This window comes from Bombina bombina, chromosome 1 (genome assembly GCF_027579735.1).
Source record: "Bombina bombina isolate aBomBom1 chromosome 1, aBomBom1.pri, whole genome shotgun sequence".
Taxonomy (NCBI): Eukaryota; Metazoa; Chordata; class Amphibia; order Anura; family Bombinatoridae; genus Bombina; species Bombina bombina.
Window position 1 is genome coordinate 319,649,794 of NC_069499.1, and position 22,315 is coordinate 319,672,108.

The window sequence follows — 22,315 nt, forward strand, 5'->3', positions numbered from 1 at the left end:
TCAAGATCTCCATAATCGTAATAGAAGAAACATTCTTAGTATCAGGGGCATCCCTGAATCCATAAACCTGACTGCCCTCCAAGGTTGCCTTCAGGATTTGTCCAGCTCCATCAAGGGAACTTCGTCCACACCAGAACTGGTCCTAGAAAGGGCATTCATTGCCCTGCGGCCTTAAACCTACAGCAAAAGCACCCCCCTGGGACATAATTCTTCTTGAATTTTTTGGATAAAGAAGAAGTTCTGAAAAATTCCAGTGCCAAGTCCCCCATCATACATGCAGGCAATCCTATCCAAATATTTTCTGACATCAGTCCAGTCAAAAACGACGACAACACAGATTCATTACAGACACAATAAGATCTGCTGGGATCCAATACCGCTGGGGTTTTCCAGTAAGCATAATCACCACAAAAAATGGCAAGCTATAATATACCGCACTCCTGATGACCTCCCTGAGCTCAATGAGAAACTGGGCCTAAAAATCAGTCCTCCCGACTCTATGTCAGAAACCGCTGGGCCTGCACCTCAGCCACATGAAGGCAACGATCAAGGCTCAATCCTTGCTCCAAGATGAGGTATTGTATACTACCCTCCAAGAAATTATCTCTTTTCTTCACCACTACTTGAATCCTCAAAGGGACAACTCTAAGAGACGTAACTATGTGGCAACCTGTGATGTATTTTGCATTTGTTAATTCTAAGTTTTTTCCCTTTTCTTTTCTTAAAAGGTATTACAAACGTTCAACTACTGATAGTCTGAATTGAATGTTTTACTAGCACATAGAAAAATGTTGGAATATATTTGACATTAGCAGTCACACTTTGAATATATATTATACCTCAACTGACAACAATTAGTAGTAGAGTGCAATGAAATGTACGTGGGTGCAAAGAACATCTTTGAGAGCCACTTCATATGGATAACATAGATTCTGTTCCAGGTTTACAAGTATATCTATGATTTGTTTGCATGCTTTGCACTGTTCCTGTTATTTGTCTTTCATTTGCTGAAGGGCTATATTGCTACATAATTGTTAATTGATATGAATTATTGTTTCACTACTGTATAATATGTTGCCAGATTATGGTTAAGACCAAATATCTTACTTTGGTTATCTAACTGTCATTATATACACCCAACTAATAATAGATTGTTTCTATGCTTAGCTAGCACATAGTATAAAATTAAAAATCACACTCTGTAAATGCGCTACATACCAATTAACAACTTCTTGTGATTAGACACAAGGCTATACTTGCTAAGATATAGAGCGCTAATAGGTCACACTACATATGAGTTATACTGATTTGGATCCAGGTCCACAAATGGAGAAATACGTTGTGCTAGTTCCTTTACTTGTCCTTCCTCTATAGTAGGTTTATTTAAGTGTATAATTGCTGATGGATCTAACCACTGTTTTAGTCACTATATTAAATGCCACTAGAATTTAAATCAGATCAAATCTCTCAGATGTGCATCACGACACATGAGTTACATATGACCACAATGCAAGCTCACTAACAGGCCCACAAACTAACTACATGCTCTTGCCCAGCCTTTTTTCTTACCCTAACCCCATGCCTCTAATTGACCGGGAATTCAACCCAGTTTTATTAATTTACCTACATTACACTTACAAACCCCCAGGGGAAAAAAATATCCCTCCTCCCTCCTCTTACAAGTCAACCCCCAAGACCCTATTACACCTGTTCTTTCCTTTGGATCCCCTTAGGAAACTTACCCTCCTTTAAACATACACTCATAACTCTTCACAATCCCGCTTTCTTACTTACTTTAAATCCATTATACCTATCATCCTCTCCTGATTTTTTTTTCTTCTTCCTCCTTTTCCATCTTGGACCATTGCATACAAAACGCTCCAATTCAAAACCATAAACACCAAGGGAATGAATAGTGCAACAACATGTAATCTAGTCATGAAAGACCACAGATTAGAGAGACACATTGTTCTAATCTAATCACACTTTAAACGGGGACATGAATCAATATGGCATAATAAAAACTACCCACTCTCTTTCTTTGCCTCTGGACCCAGTAAGAAAAATGGAGTGGGCATCCTATTTAAACACTCCATCCCTTTTCAATCGTTACACATAGACAAAGACTCAGACGGCAGATTTATTATATTACAGGGGCTTCAATATGGACGCCCCATCACAATTGTTAATGCATACTTTCCCAATAAAGCACAAGGGGCCTTTATGAGAACACTAGCAAATCACATAATAGATAACAAAAAAGGCTCACTCATCAAGGGAGGAGACTTCAATACCCCCTAAACCTCTACAGTATCCAAAAAGAACCTCAAAACTATCAATGCTCTCTTGAGACAATCAGCCACCCATAATGTGTGGTGCATAATAAATCTGACCAGGAAGGACTATTCCTTTTTCTCGCATCCCCATTGTGCATACTCATGACTAGACTAATTTTTTTTGACCCCACAATTCTATCCACAATCAAATCAGCCAAAATTCTACCAATTAATTGGTCGGACCATGCACCTATAGTGTGCATCTTGGAGTGGCCAGAGACTCCCATTGTCCCATTCCAGTGGTGCCTAGATGACAATGTCTTAGAGGAGACACTGGCCAAATTAGAATTCGAAAAAGCTATCACAGAATATTTCCAAATCAATTCTACTGAAGACACTCTGAAATGACAGTTTAGGAGGTGCATAAATATGTAGTTAGGGGACTTTTTATTAAGCATAAGGCAAAACTACAAAAAGTACACAGGGGAAAATATAATGACTTGCTCCAAACACTCACAAATTCAGAAACATTACATAAACAACACCCAGATGACTCAGATCTTATTAATTCGGTGACACAGGCCGAATCCGATCTAAAAGACTTTTTACACTTAGATCAACAAAAACAGGCAATAGCACTCAAACAATACTATTATTCCCATGGCAACAAGGCTGGGCATTTGCTAGCCAGATCCCTTTGCCGCAAACGCTTCAAATCCTATATTCACTCGTTGAGTGATAAAAAAGGAGATATTAAAACAATGCTTTAATTCATTAGACTCACTTAATTATGTAACCAACTTAAATATACCGCACCTTGATTCAACAGACTTCACTGTACTTGACAATAACATTACCCTGGAAGAGATATCATTAGCCATTACAAATACTCCTACAGGGTAATGCCCAGGCCCTGACGGCTTTGGAGCTAAGTACTATAAGATCTTTTCCCAACAATTGATTCCCAATCTTGCACAACTATTCAACACCATTGATGAAGCAGGTGGTTTTTCCAAACATATGCTTGAAGCCTATATCACAATCCTCTCCAAACCAGGTAAATCACCAACGAAACCCAAAAAATGTAGGTACATTTTGCTGCTTAATGTCGATGTTGAGTTATAGATTTTAGCTGATAGACTCAATAAAGTCTTACCCCAATTAGTTGCACCAGATCAGGTCAGCTTTGTTCCACGGAGAGAATCCAAAGATAACACCCTCAGAATATTGCAATTAATCTCATTTGCCTGTAACAATCACATCCCATTGATACTAGTTTCTACAGATGCCAAGAAGGTCTTTGACAGGGTGAATTGGGACTTTCTCGGCTCTGCATTACAACAGATAAATATTAGTAACAACTTTATATAAAAAATGTTTGCATTATATTCCAACCCCTCTGCCAAAGTGAAGGTTAATGACATTTTGTTGGACTCCTTCAACATCACAAATGGTACATGACAGGGCTGCCCCCTCTCCCCAATACTTTTCGCACTATTAATAGAAGCACTTGATCATAAGATCAGAAAAAACCCACTCATTTCAGGCCTAAAGGTGCACAACTCGGAACATAAATTGTTGATATCCTTTTTCACTCTTACAGACCCTGAACACTCCCTACCAGTCCTACTTGACAAATTTATTGAACATGGTAAATTTTCCCACTTCCAACTAAATGTCTCGAAATCAGAGATCTTAAATATCACCTTACCCCATAAAACCATAGTCAAAATAAAAACCTCCAGTTCCATACTCATCCAACCCCATAAGATGAAATACTTGGGTATATTTCTAACTGCTGATCCTCAGGATCTGTTCCAGGCCAATTATAAATCCTTAAAAGACAAAATCACAGATGACCTTTCCAGCTGGAGCAACAAGCAGATCTCGTGGTTAGGCAGAATTCAAGTAATTAAAATGGATACATTATCCAGGATTTTATATTTATTACAAACATTACCTATCTCTTTACCCCGAAATGTTTTAATAAACCTTCAAGCCACCATAGGACAATACATTTGGCAGAAACTGAGACCATGTATTCCCAGGAATGCAATGTTTCTCCCTAGACTAAGAGGCGGATTAGGGGTACCAAATGTCGAGCTCTATGGACAAGCAAAACTACTTCAGAGTTTAGTCGAATGATGCCACAAATCTGCAGACAAAAAATGGATCCAACTTGATAGAGAGATTTTGCAAGTAGAGAACATGGGAATTTTGGCTTGAATTTCTCAAACTATGAGACTCAAGAAGATTTCCCATTACCCACTCTTGGTTGAATTATTTGCGATATGGGACCTCACTGTGCGTATTAACCCACACACCCATCTGTGCATTGGAGACATAGGAGTGATTAGTGTTTGGGACTACCCTCTGGATTTTCTAGTATTTTAGTTTTACTTTATTTTATTCATATTGAGATAAGTTCTCACAAAGACTGGTGGTATATTTTAATGTGTTTTTATTTTCATTTTAACATTAAAGTTGTTTTATGTACTGTAATTATTTTTGTGCTTAATCTGTCTACTGTTTTAGCAGCTTGTTAGCGCTTCATCTGACACTTTTAACCCCTAAAAAACTGCTTAGTTCAGGTATTTTTTTTTTTTAAAGTTGCTTATATGTTTTATTAACTTAGAGTGTCTAGATACATTTTTTGGTGAGCAGTTGGGACACATTTTAAAAGAGATCTGACATTTGGTTGATTATTTTTTGCACTAATTGCTGCCGTGAGCTTGTGGTAGCAATAGCCAGCTACTTGTAATGACTGGTTATTTATCTTGCACCCGCAAATGGGTGAATTTGCCAGTTTACGGGTACACAATAAATGAATTCTCCACTTGTAATATAGCCCTAAATCTTTAGTCAAATAGGTCATAATAATAATAATAATAATAATAATAATAATAATACAATGATTTTGTTACTACTGCCAGTAAATTAAATAATCAATTTCTTATAAAATAATAGGTGACATGAAGGCCATGGTTTCTGTGCTCATTTGCCTAGCATCATTAGAGAAACAATACACAATTGATGACTCTTTATACATTTGTGAAGCACTAGAGCACAGTAGAGACCATTTAGCTGAACCTCATGTCTTATTTTTTTCTCATTTTGTTCCCAGTCAGCTAAAATAAATACATAAAATGTTTGAAATTAGAGCAGAGACCCATAAAATCTTTGTATGGTTGAATTCCCATCTCCTGTGTAGCACAGATAACAATCATGATTAAATCTTTAGTGCTCCTGCAGCAGATCATTATCAAGAAAGTCTAAGGAGCAAGAGAAAATGCAATACCTGAGATATTTTCTTACTGAAATGCACTTGGAGCAGAAAGACTCTTTAATATTTAAATGCATGCAAATATGTTAATGGTTTACTGATTACAATTACCATCTTTATTAAGCACAGTTAATATAATCAAAGACACTCAAACTCTAATTTCACAACAGATCGACCCTCAGTTCATTCAGCTTGTACATTTTTACTCTGAGCATCAGTATCAAATTTACCACTAAATTGACTAAATTATGTAGCTCACTTATCCTATATTCTGTGCAGGGACACTGCCCGCTCTATAATGAGAGCCAGTAGATCCGTGGGACCCAGACAGAATTTGAAAGGGATATCACATGGGCGGAATATATTCAGAAAAAATGTATGTGTTTTCCAAGTGGCCAGCCAGACCAGTACACAGGAGGACTGCGGCCATTTCATACTATGCCGTATAGCAACCTCCAATAATTGGCATCCTTAGTGGGCAATAGAGCTATATTGTGTGCCCCTATTGTGCTTCTGTACTGTTAAAGGGTTAGAAAGGTCAAAAATGAAATGTACATGGGTGTAGATGGGTGTATCTCAATAAAAGATATTACTGTTTTTTTTTTAGCAGCATACGCACATATGCTGTGAGGTCCGTGCACCAGCATTCAAAGACCACATCTTCTCAGAGAGTAAGCAGTGGGTTATTATATGACACAAATTAAGTCTTCACAGACACAACCCCAAAAACTATCTGAGCATGAATACTGGTGCACGGCCCTCACAGCATTTTGACCGTTCTGTCCTTTTAAAAGGACATGAAACTCAATGAGAATAAAATTTTAAACAACTTTTAAAATGCTTCTAATTTGAGTGGTATCCTTTGCTGAATAAACAGCAATGCACGTGGGTAAACCAATAACATTAGGCAAATATGTGCAGCTACCAATCAGCAGCTCCTGAGCCTACCTAGGTAGGGCGCAATCCGATATACGGCATAGTTTTTGGTGCAAGCGTGGGTACCCGCGCCGCCCGTAATTTCACCTCGCACATCGGGGTATTACATACAGGGAGTGCAGAATTATTAGGCAAGTTGTATTTTTGAGGATTAATTTTATTATTGAACAACAACCATGTTCTCAATGAACCCAAAAAACTCATTAATATCAAAGCTGAATAGTTTTGGAAGTAGTTTTTAGTTTATTTTTAGTTATAGCTATTTTAGGGGGATATCTGTGTGTGCAGGTGACTATTACTGTGCATAATTATTAGGCAACTTAACAAAAAACAAATATATACCCATTTCAATTATTTATTTTTACCAGTGAAACCAATATAACATCTCAACATTCACAAATATACATTTCTGACATTCAAAAACAAAACCAAAACAAATCAGTGACCAATATAGCCACCTTTCTTTGCAAGGACACTCAAAAGCCTGCCATCCATGGATTCTGTCAGTGTTTTGATCTGTTCACCATCAACATTGCGTGCAGCAGCAACCACAGCCTCCCAGACACTGTTCAGAGAGGTGTACTGTTTTCCCTCCTTGTAAATCTCACATTTGATGATGGACCACAGGTTCTCAATGGGGTTCAGATCAGGTGAACAAGGAGGCCATGTCACGCTGTGGAGTACTTGGACGCGTGTGATGGAGCATTGTCCTGCATGAAAATCATGTTTTTCTTGAAGGATACAGACTTCTTCCTGTACCACTGCTTGAAGAAGGTGTCTTCCAGAAACTGGCAGTAGGACTGGGAGTTGAGCTTGACTCCATCCTCAACCCGAAAAGGCCCCACAAGCTCATCTTTGATGATACCAGCCCAAACCAGTACTCCACCTCCACCTTGCTGGCGTCTGAGTCGGACTGGAGCTCTCTGCCTTTTACCAATCCAGCCACGGGCCCATCCATCTGGCCCATCAAGACTCACTCTCATTTCATCAGTCCATAAAACCTTAGAAAAATCAGTCTTGAGATATTTCTTGGCCCAGTCTTGACGTTTCAGCTTGTGTGTCTTGTTCAGTGGTGGTCGTCTTTCAGCCTTTCTTACCTTGGCCATGTCTCTGAGCATTGCACACCTTGTGCTTTTGGGCACTCCAGTGATGTTGCAGCTCTGAAATATGGCCAAACTGGTGGCAAGTGGCATCTTGGCAGCTGCACGCTTGACTTTTCTCAGTTCATGGGCAGTTATTTTGCACCTTGGTTTTTCCACACGCTTCTTGCGACCCTGTTGACTATTTTGAATGAAACGATTGATTGTTCGATGATCACGCTTCAGAAGCTTTGCAATTTTAAGAGTGCTGCATCCCTCTGCAAGATATCTCACTATTTTTGACTTTTCTGAGCCTGTCAAGTCCTTCTTTTGACCCATTTTGCCAAAGGAAAGGAAGTTGCCTAATAATTATGCACACCTGATATAGGGTGTTGATGTCATTAGACCACACCCCTTCTCATTACAGAGATGCACATCACCTAATTAATTGGTAGTAGGCTTTCGAGCCTATACAGCTTGGAGTAAGACAACATGCATAAAGAGGATGATGTGGTCAAAATACTCATTTGCCTAATAATTCTGCACTCCCTGTATACCCCACCGGCAGTTCCTAAAGTGCCGTAAGTCTGATAAACTAGCGATGTCCAGAAATGAGCGTAACTACAAATTTCTGGAGTCGCTAGTGACTTACGGCACTTTAGAAACTGCTGGCGCCTAAGAAAAGTAAAGGAAATATTAAATTTCCCATAAAAGTCTAACCTGCCTCCCAAAAATAAGCCCGACACGTAAAACCCCTATATCCGCATTCTCCCCTCTCACTACTAATAATAAATACATTAACCCCTAGACCGCACAACGCAATAAGTCTAATTATTAACCCGTAAACCGCCATAGCCCACACTGCAAGTAATAACTAAATTATTAACCCCTAAACCGCCATAGCCCACACCGCAATAAACCTATTCTAGTATTAACACCAAAACCGCCATAGCACACATAGCATATTAAATCTATTAACCCCTAATCTGCCGCCGCCAACGTCTCCACCACTATAATAAAGTTATTAACCCCTAAACCTAAGTCTAACACTAACCCTAACACCCCCCTAACTTAATTATTATTTAAATAAATCTAAATAATATTACTATTATTAACTAAAGTATTCCTATTTAAAACTAAATGCTAACCTATAAAATAAACCCTAACGGCTAGATTTAGAGTTCTGTGGCCAAAGGGGTGCGTTAGCTACGAGTGCTTTTCCCCCCCCCGCACCTTTTAAATAACGCTGGTATTTAGAGTTCTCTGAAGGGCTGCGTTAGGCTCCACAAAGGGAGCGTAGAGCATAATTTACCGCCACTTCAACTTTCAATACCAGCGTTGCTTACGGATGCGGCCAGCTTCAAAAACGTGCTCGTGCACTATTCCCCCATAGGAAACAATGTGGCAGTTTGAGCTGAAAAAAAAATGTGTTAAGCTCCTAACGCAGCCCCATTGTTTCCTATGGGGAAACACTTCCTAAGTCTGCACCTAACACCCTAACATGTACCCCGAGTCTAAACACCCCTAACCTTACACTTATTAACCTCTAATCTGTCGCCCCCACTATCGATGACCCCTGCATTATATTATTAACCCCTAATCTGCCGCTCCATACACCGCCGCAACCTACATTATACCTATGTACCCCTAATCTGCTGCCCCTAACACGCCGACCCCTATATTATATTTATTAACCCCTAATCTGCTGCCCCCAACGTCGCCGCTACCTACCTACAATTATTAACCCCTAATCTGCCGACCGGACCTCACCGCTACTATAATAAATGTATTAACCCCTAAAGCTAAGTCTAACCCTAACACTAACACCCCCCTAAGTTAAATATAATTTTATTCAAAGAAATAAAATAAATCTTTTTAAATAAATTTTTCCTATTTAAAGCTAAATACTTACCTGTAAAATAAACCCTAATATAGCTACAATATAAATAATAATTATATTGTAGCTATTTTAGGATTAATATTTATTTTACAGGCAGCTTTGTATTTATTTTAACCAGGTACAATAGCTATTAAATAGTTAACAACTATTTAATAGTTACCTAGTTAAAATAATTACAATATTACCTGTAAAAAAATCCTAACCTAAGTTACAATTAAACCTAACACTACACTATCAATAAATTAATTAAATAAACTATCTACAATTATTTACAATTAAATCAACTAAACTAAATTACAAAAAAAAAACAGTAAATTACAAAAAATAAAAAAAGATTACAAGAATTTTAAACTAATTACACCTACTCTAAGCCCCCTAAAAAAATAACAAAGCCCCCCAAAATAAAAAAATGCCCTACCCTATTCTAAAATAAAAAGTTTACAGCTCTTTTACCTTACCAGCCCTTAAAAGGGCCTTTTGCGGGGCATGCCCCAAAGAATTCTGCTATTTTGCATTTAAATAAACATACAATACCCCCCCCAACATTACAACCCACCACCCACATACCCCTAATCTAACCCCAACCCCCTTAAAAAACCTAACACTAAGCCCCTGAAGATCTTCCTACCTTATCTTCACCACGCCGGGTATCACCGATCCGTCCAGAAGAGGGTCCAAAGTCTTCATCCTATCCGGCAAGAAGAGGTCCAGAAGAGGGTCCAAAATCTTCCTCCTATCCGGCAAGAAGAGGACATCCAGACTGGCAAACATCTTCATCCAAGCGGCATCTTCTATCTTCATCCATCCGACGAGGAGCGGTTCCATCTTCAAGACCTCCGGCACGGAACATCCTCTTCTACCGACGACTAGATGACGAATGAAGGTTCCTTTAAGGGACGTCTTCCAAGATGGCATCCCTCGAATTCCTATTGGCTGATAGGATTCTATCAGCCAATCGGAATTAAGGTAGGAAAAATCCAGTTGGCTGATTGAATCAGCCAATCAGATTCAAGTTCAATCTGATTGGCTGATCCAATCAGCCAATCAGATGGAGCTCACATTCTATTGGCTGATCGGAACAGCCAATAGAATGCGAGCTCCATCTTATTGGCTGATTGGATCAGCCAATCGTATTGAACTTGAATCTTATTGGCTGATTCAATCAAACAATCAGATTTTTCCTACCTTAATTCCGATTGGCTGATAGAATCCTATCAGCCAATCGGAATTCGAGGGACGCCATCTTGGATGACGTCCCTTAAAGGAACCTTCATTCGTCGTCTAGTCGTTGGTAGAAGAGGATGTTCCGTGCCAGAGGTCTTGAAGATGGAGCTGCTCCTCGTCGGATGGATGAAGATAGAAGATGCCGCTTGGATGAAGATGTTTGTCGGTCCGGATGTCCTCTTCTTGCCAGATAGGAGGAAGACTTTGGACCCTCTTCTGGACCTCTTCTTGCCGGATAGTATGAAGACTTCAGACCCTCTTCTGGACGGATCGGTGATACCCGGCGTGGGGAAGATAAGGTAAGAAGATGTTCCGGGGCTTAGTGTTAGGTTTTTTAAGGGGGTTTGAGTTAGATTAGGGGTATGTGGGTGGTGGGTTGTAATGTTGGGGTGGTATTGTATGTTTATTTAAATGCAAAAGAGCAGAATTCTTTGGGTCATGCCCCGCAAAAGGCCCATTTAAGGGCTGGTAATGTAAAATAGCTGTAAACTTTTTATTTTAGAATAGGGTAGGGCATTTTTTTATTTTGGGGGGCTTTGTTATTTTTTAAGGGGCTTAGAGTAGGTATAATTAGTTTAAAATTCTTGTAATTTTTTTATTTTTTGTAATTTAGTGGGGGTTTTTTGTAATTTAGTGTTTTTTTTTAAATTTAGTTTAGTTGATTTAATTGTAGATAATTGTAGATAGTTTATTTAATTAATTTATTGATAGTGTAGTGTTAGGTTTAATTGTAACTTAGGTTAGGATTTATTTTACAGGTAAGTATTTAGCTTTAAATAGGAAAAATTTATTTAATAAGAGTTATTTTATTTCGTTAGAATAAAATTATATTTAACTTAGGGGGGTGTTAGGGTTAGACTTAGCTTTAGGGGTTAATACATTTATTACAGTAGCGGTGAGGTCTGGTTGGCAGATTAGGGGTTAATAATTGTAGGTAGGTAGCGGCGACGTTGGGGGGGCAGATTAGGGGGTAATAAATATTATGTAGGGGTCAGCGATGTTAGGGGCAGCAGATTAGGGGTACATAGGGATAATGTAGGTTGCGGCGGTGTGCGGTCGGCAGATTAGGGGTTAAAAAAATTTAATAGAGTGGCGGCGATGTGGGGGGACCTCGGTTTAGGGGTACATAGGTAGTTTATGGGTGTTAGTGTACTTTAGAGCACAGTAGTTAAGAGCTTTATTAACCGGCGTTAGCCCAGAAAGCTCTTAACTCCTGGCTTTTTTCTGCGGCTGGAGTGTTGTCGTTAGATTTCTAACGCTCATTTAATCCAAGACTCTAAATACCGGCGTTAGAAAGATCCCATTGAAAAGATAGGGTACGCAATTGGCAAAATTTACCTGTAAAATAAACCATAACCTAAATTAGAATTACACCTAACACTACACTATCATTAAATTAATTAATTAAATAAAATAACTGCAATTAGCTAAAATTAAATACAATTAAATACAGTACAAAAAACCCCACTAAATTACAGAAAATAAAAAATATTACAAGAAGTTTAATCTAATTACACCTAATCTAAGCCCCCTAATAAAATAAAAAAGCATCCCAAAATAATAAAATGCCCTACCCTATACTAAATTACAAATAGCCCTTAAAAGTGCTTTTTGCGGGGCATTTCCCCAAAGTAGTCAGCTCTTTTACCTGTAAAAAAAGAAATACACCCCCCTCAACATTAAAACCCACCACCCACACCCAACCTTACTCTAAAACCCGACCAATCCCCCCTTAAAAAAACCTAACACTACCCCATTGAAGATCACCCTACCTTGAGCCATCTTCACCCAGCCGGGCACAAGTCTTCAGCCGATCTAGGCCCAAGTGGTCCTCCAGCCAGGCAGAAGTCTTCATCCGATCCGGGCAGAAGAGGTCCTCCATCCAGGCAGAAGTCTTCATCCAAGTGGCATCTTCTATATTTTTCCATCCGGAGCGGAGCGGCACCATCTTGAAGACATCCGACGGGGAGCATCCTTCTTTGCTGACAGACTAACGACGAATGAAGGTTCCTTTAAATTTTGTCATCCAAGATGGTGTCCCTTGAATTCCGATTGGCTGCTAGTATTCTATCAGCCAATCGGAATTAAGGTAACAAAAATCAGATTGGCTGATGCAATCAGCCAATCAGATTAACCTCGCATTCTATTGGCTGTTCCAATCAGCCAATAGAATGCGAGCTCAATCCTATTGGCTGATTGGATCAGCCAATCGGATTGAACTTCAATCCGATTGGCTGATTGCATCAGCCAATCAGATTTTTCCTACCTTAATTCCGATTGGCTGATAGAATCCTATCAGCCAATCGGAATTCAAGGGATGCCATCTTGGATTATGTCATTTAAAGGAACCTTCATTCATCCTTAGTCCATCAGCCAGGAAGGATGCTCCGCGTCGGATGTCTTCAAGATGGTGCCGCTCCTCGTCAGATGGAAGAAGATAGAAGATGCCGCTTGGATGAAGACTTCTGCCCAGATGGAGGACCTTTTCTGCCCGGATCGGATGAAGATTTCTGCCCGGCTGAAGGACCACTTGTGCCTGGATCGGATGAAGACTTGTGCCCGGCTGGAGGACCACTTGTGCCCGGATCGGATGAAGACTTGCGCCCGGCTGGGTGAAGACGGCTCAAGGTAGGGAGATCTTCAATGGGGTAGTGTTAGGTTTTTTTAAGGGGGGATTGGGTGGGTTTTAGAGTAAGGCTGGGTGTGGGTGGTGGGTTTTAATGTTGGGGGGGTGTATTTCTTTTTTTACAGGTAAAAAGAGCTGATTACTTTGGGGCAATGCCCCGCAAAAAGCCCTTTTAAGGGCTATTTGTAATTTAGTATAGGGTAGGGCATTTTATTATTTTGGGGGGCTTTTTTATTTTATTAGGGTGCTTAGTTTAGGTGTAATTAGTTTAAACTTCTTGTAAAAAAAATATTTTCTGTAATTTAGTGGGGGTTTTTTTTGTACTATAGTTTATTTTATTTAATTGTATTTAATTTTAGCTAATTGTAGTTAATTTATTTAATTAATTTAATGATAGTGTAGTGTTAGGTGTAATTGTAACTTAGGTTAGGGTTTATTTTACAGGTAAATTTGTAATTATTTTAACTAGGTAGCTATTTGGCGGTGGGAAATTAGGGGTTAATAGATTTAATAGGCTATGTGGGCTATGGCAGTTTAGGGGTTAATACTAGAATAGGTTAGTTGCGGTGTGGGCTATGGGGGTTTAGGGGTTAATACAGTTTATTAGTTATTGCGGTGGGGGATTGCGGTTGACAGGTAGATAGACATTGCGCATGCGTTAGGTGTTAATTTATTTTTCCAGGCATTTTAGGGAGTTACGGTGCATTTTATGGAGTAAGATTTTTCCATTTTCTCCATGTAAGGCCTTGCGCTGGATATTGGATACCGATTTAGCCTATGGGAGTAAAATTGCGAGCAACGGGTGCAATATACGGCCATAACGTATATGCTACGCCATATATGCAATACCAAAATTGCGCAAATCTGGCGCCACCGGCTTTTGTGGGCGACGCTGCATATCGGATCGGGCCCGTAATGTTTTCAACAAAGGATACCAATAGAATAAAACAAAGTAGATAATAAAAGTAAATTGGAAAAGCTGTTTTTTTTGTTTTTGTTTTTTTTTAAGTTTATTTTTTTATTGAGGTTTTTGAATGATACAATAAAAAAGAAGAACAATTCAGAGTTTGTGTCAAATACAATAAGTGAATATAGAATCGTTTTCTAGGCAGAAATTATTGAAGCTCATAGCAATAGATCAGTTGTGTGTGTGACAGTACCATAGACATATAATAAGTAAGCATGCAATTGAATATATCCAACTCACGGATTGCACAGAGCTTTATTATAGTAGAGAGAACACAGTAGCAATATCTTCTTGTAACTGCAGAGTATAGAATTATATCTTCTTTATAACACTAGATGTCTGAAACTTAAATAACAATAGAAAGGAAAACTAGATAAACATCTATGGAACCTCATTTTTCTTATAATAGAGGAGTATGAAGTAACTAATACGTTGGTCACTCTTGGACCAATTTTATCATAAGTGTTATAATAAGTGGTAGTTACTCAAAACAAGTATTGAGAGAAATATAAGGGGGAAGGGTCCAGCGGGCAAGAGCCGCCTGTGTAATAAAAGGGGAAAGGGTGGCGTGGCCTAGTTCAAAGAGAAATATTTCCATGTTGGCAAGATAACCAAAAGCTGGGTCAGGGTATAAAGAGATCTAAGACCTCATTTCATTTAAAAGGGGTATGTCATTGTATTCAAATATAAATGCTTGTGACTCATGGGGAAAATGCTAGTGTAACTGTATCTATTTTGGCTATGGATTATGTGAAGCAATTTGTTCCCTATCAATAAATGTATGTTCATAGGGAATTAAGAAAGCTATGAGCTGTTGCTCACAATATAAAACAAGTGGTGCCAATATGTAGTGGTCAGGATTATAGCCCACCACCAATACGGACCATTAATAAGAGGTATAGGAGAGTGTATGGGAGGCTATAATAGGGGATAAGCTGTACAATGTAATATTATAAACACTAACCCCAATTCTCTTAGAAATGTAGTGAAACATGTATGGATATTACAGTAACTAACATATGATAGTATAGGATTGGAAATAGGGAGCTAACCAATATGACCTGAACTAAGTGAGTGGTATATATTGTTCTAGGAGGCTGTTAAGCAATGTTAGGATATATGGTTGCTTCAGTGTAAAGATTATAGGGTTATATAGGGATTGTGGAGTGAGGAATAAAGCCTTCTTAAGTAGAGTTAGATTTCCTCCCTAAATAGGATCTAACCATCAGCTAAACCAAACCACCTGTATAGCTCCCTAGCAATGTATTAGACTAATATAGTCTGATAAATCTATCAGAGCAAGCAAGATTCTCTTAACAAAGGAAGCACAAGGGGAGAAAAGGGAAAACAAAAAGGGGAAAGATACATACGTGCATATATTTGTGAGCGTGGTCAGTGTATATAAACATGAACAGGTCCCTGCGGGGTGCCTGTAAATGCCTCTCCAAAGAAGTGTACTGGTTTTGGAGCATAAGATAAATGTTAGGGAAAGGGATAAAAGAGGGTGGGTGTATCACAGGTATAACATGAGAAGGGGGAAATGAGTCTATGGTTGCGTTTGAGCATAAGGGAAATACAGGGTGACATATTTGCTAAGGAGGCTGAGTCTAAATGAATATGACTAACATAAGTAAACGCCGACAGATAATAAACAAACAACAGTTACATAACAAACCAATCTATCTAACAGTAGTGAACAATGACTGTGGTGTTGGCAATCATAACATTAGTAACTTTAAAGTCCTTAACTGAGCCTAAGTCCCTAAATGCAGCCATGGATATCAAGCGGGTTGATGGAGGAACCGGCCTCCCGGGTCAAAAAGGCCATTCGGCTGTCCAGCATGGGTTTGTACAGTATCATTCCTGGGGAGCTCACATGTCTCATAAATCTGTCTGCAAACTGTGCCGTAGTTGTTGTGGGCTGCTGCTGATCTGTGACTTTGTATTGGGGCCCGCAGAGAAATATCTAATTGTTGTCCGGCATACCTTTCTATTGTTAGACAAGTATCTTGCGATCGGCATCAGGTGGCTCCGTCAGATGACACCTTCTCCCCCATACTCAGCCGAATAGACTGGTGCTCCGGTGTGTCAAAAACATCCCGGATCTCCAGTGATTGTGCAGCCGCACCGTAGGTTAGATGCACAGTGGGTAGACCTGAATCCACCCTGGACCGCTCAAAGGGGAAGTCTTCTTCTATGTCTGTCAGACTGCCCATAGCTTCCAAACATGAGATGAGAGGGCTGGATGTGTTCGCCGGGATGTGCAGTGTTGTGGCAACGTTACTCTCCAAATGCATTTGAGCGTTAGTACACTGCTCTCTTCCAAGCCGCTCCCCTGACTCCTCTCTTTGAATGGTGTGGATATTAACTCTATCTTTTTGTATGCCCAGTGAGCGGACATCGATACAGAGTTGTCTGAATCTTAAGTCCATCAGATGTCCTAGGCCTTCGAGTAGGGCTAACGCCGTAGTCAGCTCCACTTCCATAGTCCATCAAGGGCAGGTCACTACTTTATAGTTAGGAGCAATATATATTTTGGAGGTGTCCAGTATTCGTTCGATCATACAGGCTATTTAACCAGGTAGATCCCCGTCAGACCAGGGCAAAGACAGTGCTAAAATCTGCGTGTTAGGCCTCTGTTACTTATTCTGCCGCCACCGATCACTCACTAAAGTAGTGAGGTTGCAGTCAAATAGTATGTATCGGTTGTAGACAGTTTCAGTGGTCTGAATATATGTTTATTCTGGACGGATCATGTGTGGTTCTAAAGGTAATTGTTAAATTAGGATGTCAACCCTCGGAGCTATAGCATTTTCCATCCGCCATGTCTGCCTCTTGGCCACGCCCCCCGGAAAAGCTGTTTTAAATTGCATGCTTTCTCTGAATCATAAAAGAAAAAAATGGTGTTTCGTATCCCTTTAATTATGCTTTAATATAGACTAATAAGTCTAATAACTAATAACTCTCTGGTATTTAGAGAAAAATTGTGCATAATTTTTAGGGTCTTTGTTTTAGCATTTGATTGAAATGCACTGTAGGTGTCTCTCCTTCACGTACATAATTTGTTTAGTTAATCTCACCAGACCAGAGAGCTTTAGATCATCTGGCCAATATTGACAGCTGAGTATCAGCAAACTCTTTGTAAAACTACAATCTGCTGGATTGAAATTATATTGATATTTTTCTCAGAATAAAAGTGTTTTCAAAGTATCCACATTTATCTTGCTTAATGAATAATTTATCGAATTCCTTCATTCACATTTCCAAAAAATCTATTTCAGCTTCAACAAAACTCTGAGGATTACTTTTCCTCCTGCTATAAAACAGGAAAATATTACATTGTGTATCAATAACAAAGTGAAAATAAGTTATTTCAAAGTAAATTAATTAAATCCAATGGAGGATAAATAGCAATATGTAATGAGTAATCATAAGCTTGTAATACACAAGACTATCTATATCTGTGTGCCAATATGTGGTCAGTAAAAGAAAAATGTATGAAAATAACTAAAGCACAGATATAATAAATTAACCAATGCAGGGTGAATAAGAACCTAATGGAATAGACAATATGATGGCATGGCTGTGACTTTAATTGTGGCAGGATAAAATCAAACAATAATAGAATTGCTGTTATATTGGCTCGGTGTGGACACTGTAATACCTGGAGCCATGTTCAACAAGCTGCCTTGTTGTAGTATTATTACCAGACAAGGGGGCCTGTCAGGAGTCAGCAGGAGGCCAATCTGGGAGGGCCTTCCACAAGAGGATGTGTGATGTAGTGGCACCAGATGGCACTAATGAAAAACATCCACATTTAGTGTAATATATACAACACTGGGAAAAGCAAGTCCCGGTATGGACCTTTATTTGTCAATTCTACCCCTCATAGTACATAAAAACTAATCCTCATCATAAATGGATAGTAGTCCCAGTATGGTTATAAACCATTACATGTCAAAACTGCCACATGGTAAATAAAGGGTAATCCAACCATAGTTAGAAAGTGTGACAAACTTGACATAGTGTGAGAAGGAAATATACTATATATGAAGAATTCTGGTCAAATTATATGAATCCCAAGTTGATAAAAATATAGTTTCACTTATGTATTAATGATAGCACATACAGTGCCCACAGACACAGCATTTTAGCCACCCTTTATCAGATCAATATTTCTAATTTATGATATATAATTGACCCATGTTCACAAATGGCAATCAGGGGGATACTCTGTAATATAAAGTTACTAATATTTTGAACCAACATTTTAGGTTCTATAATTGATATAAATTGACCATCCTGGTTCAGGGATGTTATTTACTAAGGGATAGACCTGTTGAAGAGCATGCTATTGAGGGAGTCACTAAAACTTGCCTGTGTATATTGATCATAGATCATTGACCCATACTTATAAGTGACAATCAGGCATAGGAAAGCAGTTAAAACCGGTCAGCAACTTTATTTGTCCACACCTATATTTCTTAAAAGGATGGCCTATTCTGGTTTATGTGGGAAATGCATATCCAACCATTGTCATTGAGACTCAAACTTAGATAGCTCAAGTACCCTGAAAGTAGAAATCAGAGCCTTAAACCCAAGGATGGTTTGGTACTTGTGCTTACGGGTTGCTCAGCTTATAACCAATTAATTACCTTGCCTCTCAGTTTCAGTTCAAGTGGGGATGCCCAAACACATCCACTGATGGGGATAGGTTGTCTCATTCAAAGGAAACAACACCAATCAATGGCCATACTCAGGCCACATAGGTGTATATTGTTGAATTTTAAAATGTATCTTGCTTCCAACTGCAGGAGGGACATAGTCAACCAACCTAACTACAAATCCAACACATTCTGGCCCTTCTCTGTGAAGTGTCTGGCGGCTGGTTGTTCATGTTTTTGGTTCTTGATTGCTGTTCTGATAAATGAGCTATTGTTCACCATACTAGTTCTTATGGCATCTGCCATCTTTCCAACATAAAATATGCCACAATTGCAATTAAGTAGATAAACCCCAAACCTTGTGTCATGAAATGTTTAATTTTGTAATGCTTGTTTGTATATTGGTGCCTGAAGGTAGAGCCTGTTATCATCCCATGGCAAGTAGAGCAGGTCAAGCATCAGAAGCAACCCTTCTTGCCCATACTGAGCCAACTTTGTTTTACATAGCAATGAGTTGGCCAGCTTTCATGAATCAGTCACATAGTCTTTTTTTCCCTTCTGAAGCCCACTCTAGGGGGTCCATTGCAGTGAATGGTAGTTGCAGGTCTGTGGAGAGAATCTTCCATTTCACTATCAGGATCTTTCCTAATCCCCCTTTTCTTCATTATAAGTAGTGGTGAACATGAGACGTTTGTCAACAAATTTTTAACACTTGCTTGCAAGTAGGGTTGTCTGTCTCGAGTGCTAAATCTGCCTGATATTGTTGCAGGACTGCTTGGTCATAGCCTCTAGAGATAAACTTCTTTGTCATCTTCTTTAACTTCTGCTGTGCTAACTTGCCATCCATGTTATTTTGTATTGTGCTCAAGAACTGTGCTTTTGAGATCGATCTATATATCTTTATTAGCCATGTGCATTTTCTTTATTATGAAAAATGAATATCCAAATGAATGCACCACAATAATTGAAAGAAAATGAAAATATACTTATGAAATTCTTCAGTATTTATTCCTTTTTTTTTTTTCAGTATAAATTCCTATTTAGGGGTACAATACTTACCCTAACATTCTCTGGAGATAGCACTAACCTGATCCTCTTCTTGCCAGAGTCCCAACCTCACTCACAGGATCTGCACTAACTTCTCCAAAGCGCTTTAGGGTACGTATTGTAGCTACAGGTGAACTTTTTAACTGTAGCTTTGAAACATTTACTTTCATTTAAATGAAAAATAATGTAAATGTTTATCTAAAATTTAGTGCAACCAATGAATATTCCGGGAAACAAATTTCCCCGAATATTCAGAATGAAAATTTAATCATAAATGAATTTTTCTTGGCTGCAAAAATCTAATCTTTTTTATTATTATTATTATTATTATTATTATTATTATTATTATTATAATACAATCCCAATTCTGAAAAAGTTGGGACAGTATGGAAAATAATATGAAAATTCAATTCACCATGTACTATATTGAAAACACATTATTAACACATTATTTGCTGTTTTACTTTGTGAATTTAATGTATTTTTGAAAATATACACTCATTTAAAGTCTGATGACTGCAACACACTCCAAAAAAGTTGGTACAGTCGACTGTTAACCGCTGTGTAACATAACATTTTCTTTGAATAACACTTATTAAGGGTTTGGGCACTGGTTTCACTAGTTGGTTAAATTTAGCAAGCAGAATGTTACCCCATTCATCTGTTATGCATGTCTTCAGGTGTGAAACTTTACTGGGCCTTCGTTGCCTTATTTTGCGCATCATAATGTGCCACTCTTTCTAAATCAGAGACAGGTCAGGACTGCAGGCAGGCCACCCTAGCACCTGCTCTCTGTGCTTACACAAATATGCTCTTGTAATCCATGCAGAATGTGGTTTGGAGTTGTCCTGCTGGAAAATGCAGGGATTTCCCTGGAAAAGATGATGTCTGGATGGCAGCATATGTTGCTCCAAAATGTAAACATATCTTCTGCAATAATGGTGCCCTCACAGATGTGTAAGTTACCCATGCCATGGTCACTGACACACCCTCATACCATGACATATTGTAACATATGCCTGCCTGATATCACTGTCCCTTTATGGCTACTTTCCCTGCTACTGACAATCATACTGTTTTTGTACCAGAACAACAGAAGGCTGTGACTGTTCCAGCATGGATTTTACCAGCATATTCAAACTACAGCTTTCCCTTTTTAGCTACAGTATGCTTAAAATTATCTAATTGCAAGTATCCAAATAAATCCATTTTGTTTCCTGGACACTGCTACTTAACAAACTCTGAACTTATTCTAAATTACAAGTATGCATTTGGTTATAATCACTCTCTAATTACTACAACAGCATCATACTCAGAACTTTATAACTATTCTCTGCTACAAGTTGTCATAGCTGAAATATCTTCCTCCAAATATGTTAATATATTCAGAACTCTGCATCTATGTGTTCAGTTAAACAGCTTTCCTGTGATTCTCCAATATATGCACAAACAGTATTTAATGTCTTAAAATTGCAACTTGTCTATCACCTGTGCTGCTCTGCTTATTACTGACATACAGCTCCATATAATATTATGTACTGTGAACCTGCAACAAACCTTTGCATCGATGAGTCAATCTTCTACCAGTTTATTTTGAAGCCTGAACATCTTATATTGCTATATTTTTCACTCATGAATCCTGCAGCTACTCCTATTAACTATAAGTCACAGTTTCAATTTATGTTTCCATTGAAGCCAGAATATATTGTATACATATGTTTCATTCTCCATGAATTCTACAATAACTTCTTGCAACTATGAATCACAGAATATCATCTATCCACATCCAAGACACTCTTCACCAGGTCAGGGGTCGGTGTCTCCAATTCCTTACCACTACCCTGAGGGTCTGTGTCCTGATCGCATATACACCAGAACATGACACATATGCTGGCTTTTGGACCAGACACTGATAACAGCTTGGTTGTTTTTTTTCCCTCTTTGGCCCAAAGAACACTACAACTGTTTTTTCCAAAAACTATTTGAAATGTTGACTAATTGGACCACAAAACATGATTCCACTTCTGGAAAGTGTTGATGTATGGCTTCTGCTTTGCATACTAAAGACTTAACAGGCATCTGTGGATCCAGCGGCGAATGGTGTTGACTGACAAAGTTTTACCAAAGTATTCCTGAGCCCATGTCAGGATATCCATTACAGACACATGATGGTTTTTGAAACAGTGACATCTGAGGGATCGGAGATCATGCACATTCAGAAGTGGTTTTTGGCATTGCTCTTAATACACAGAGATTTGACCAGATTCCTTGAATCTTTTAATTATATTATGCACTGTAGTAGGTGAAATGCCC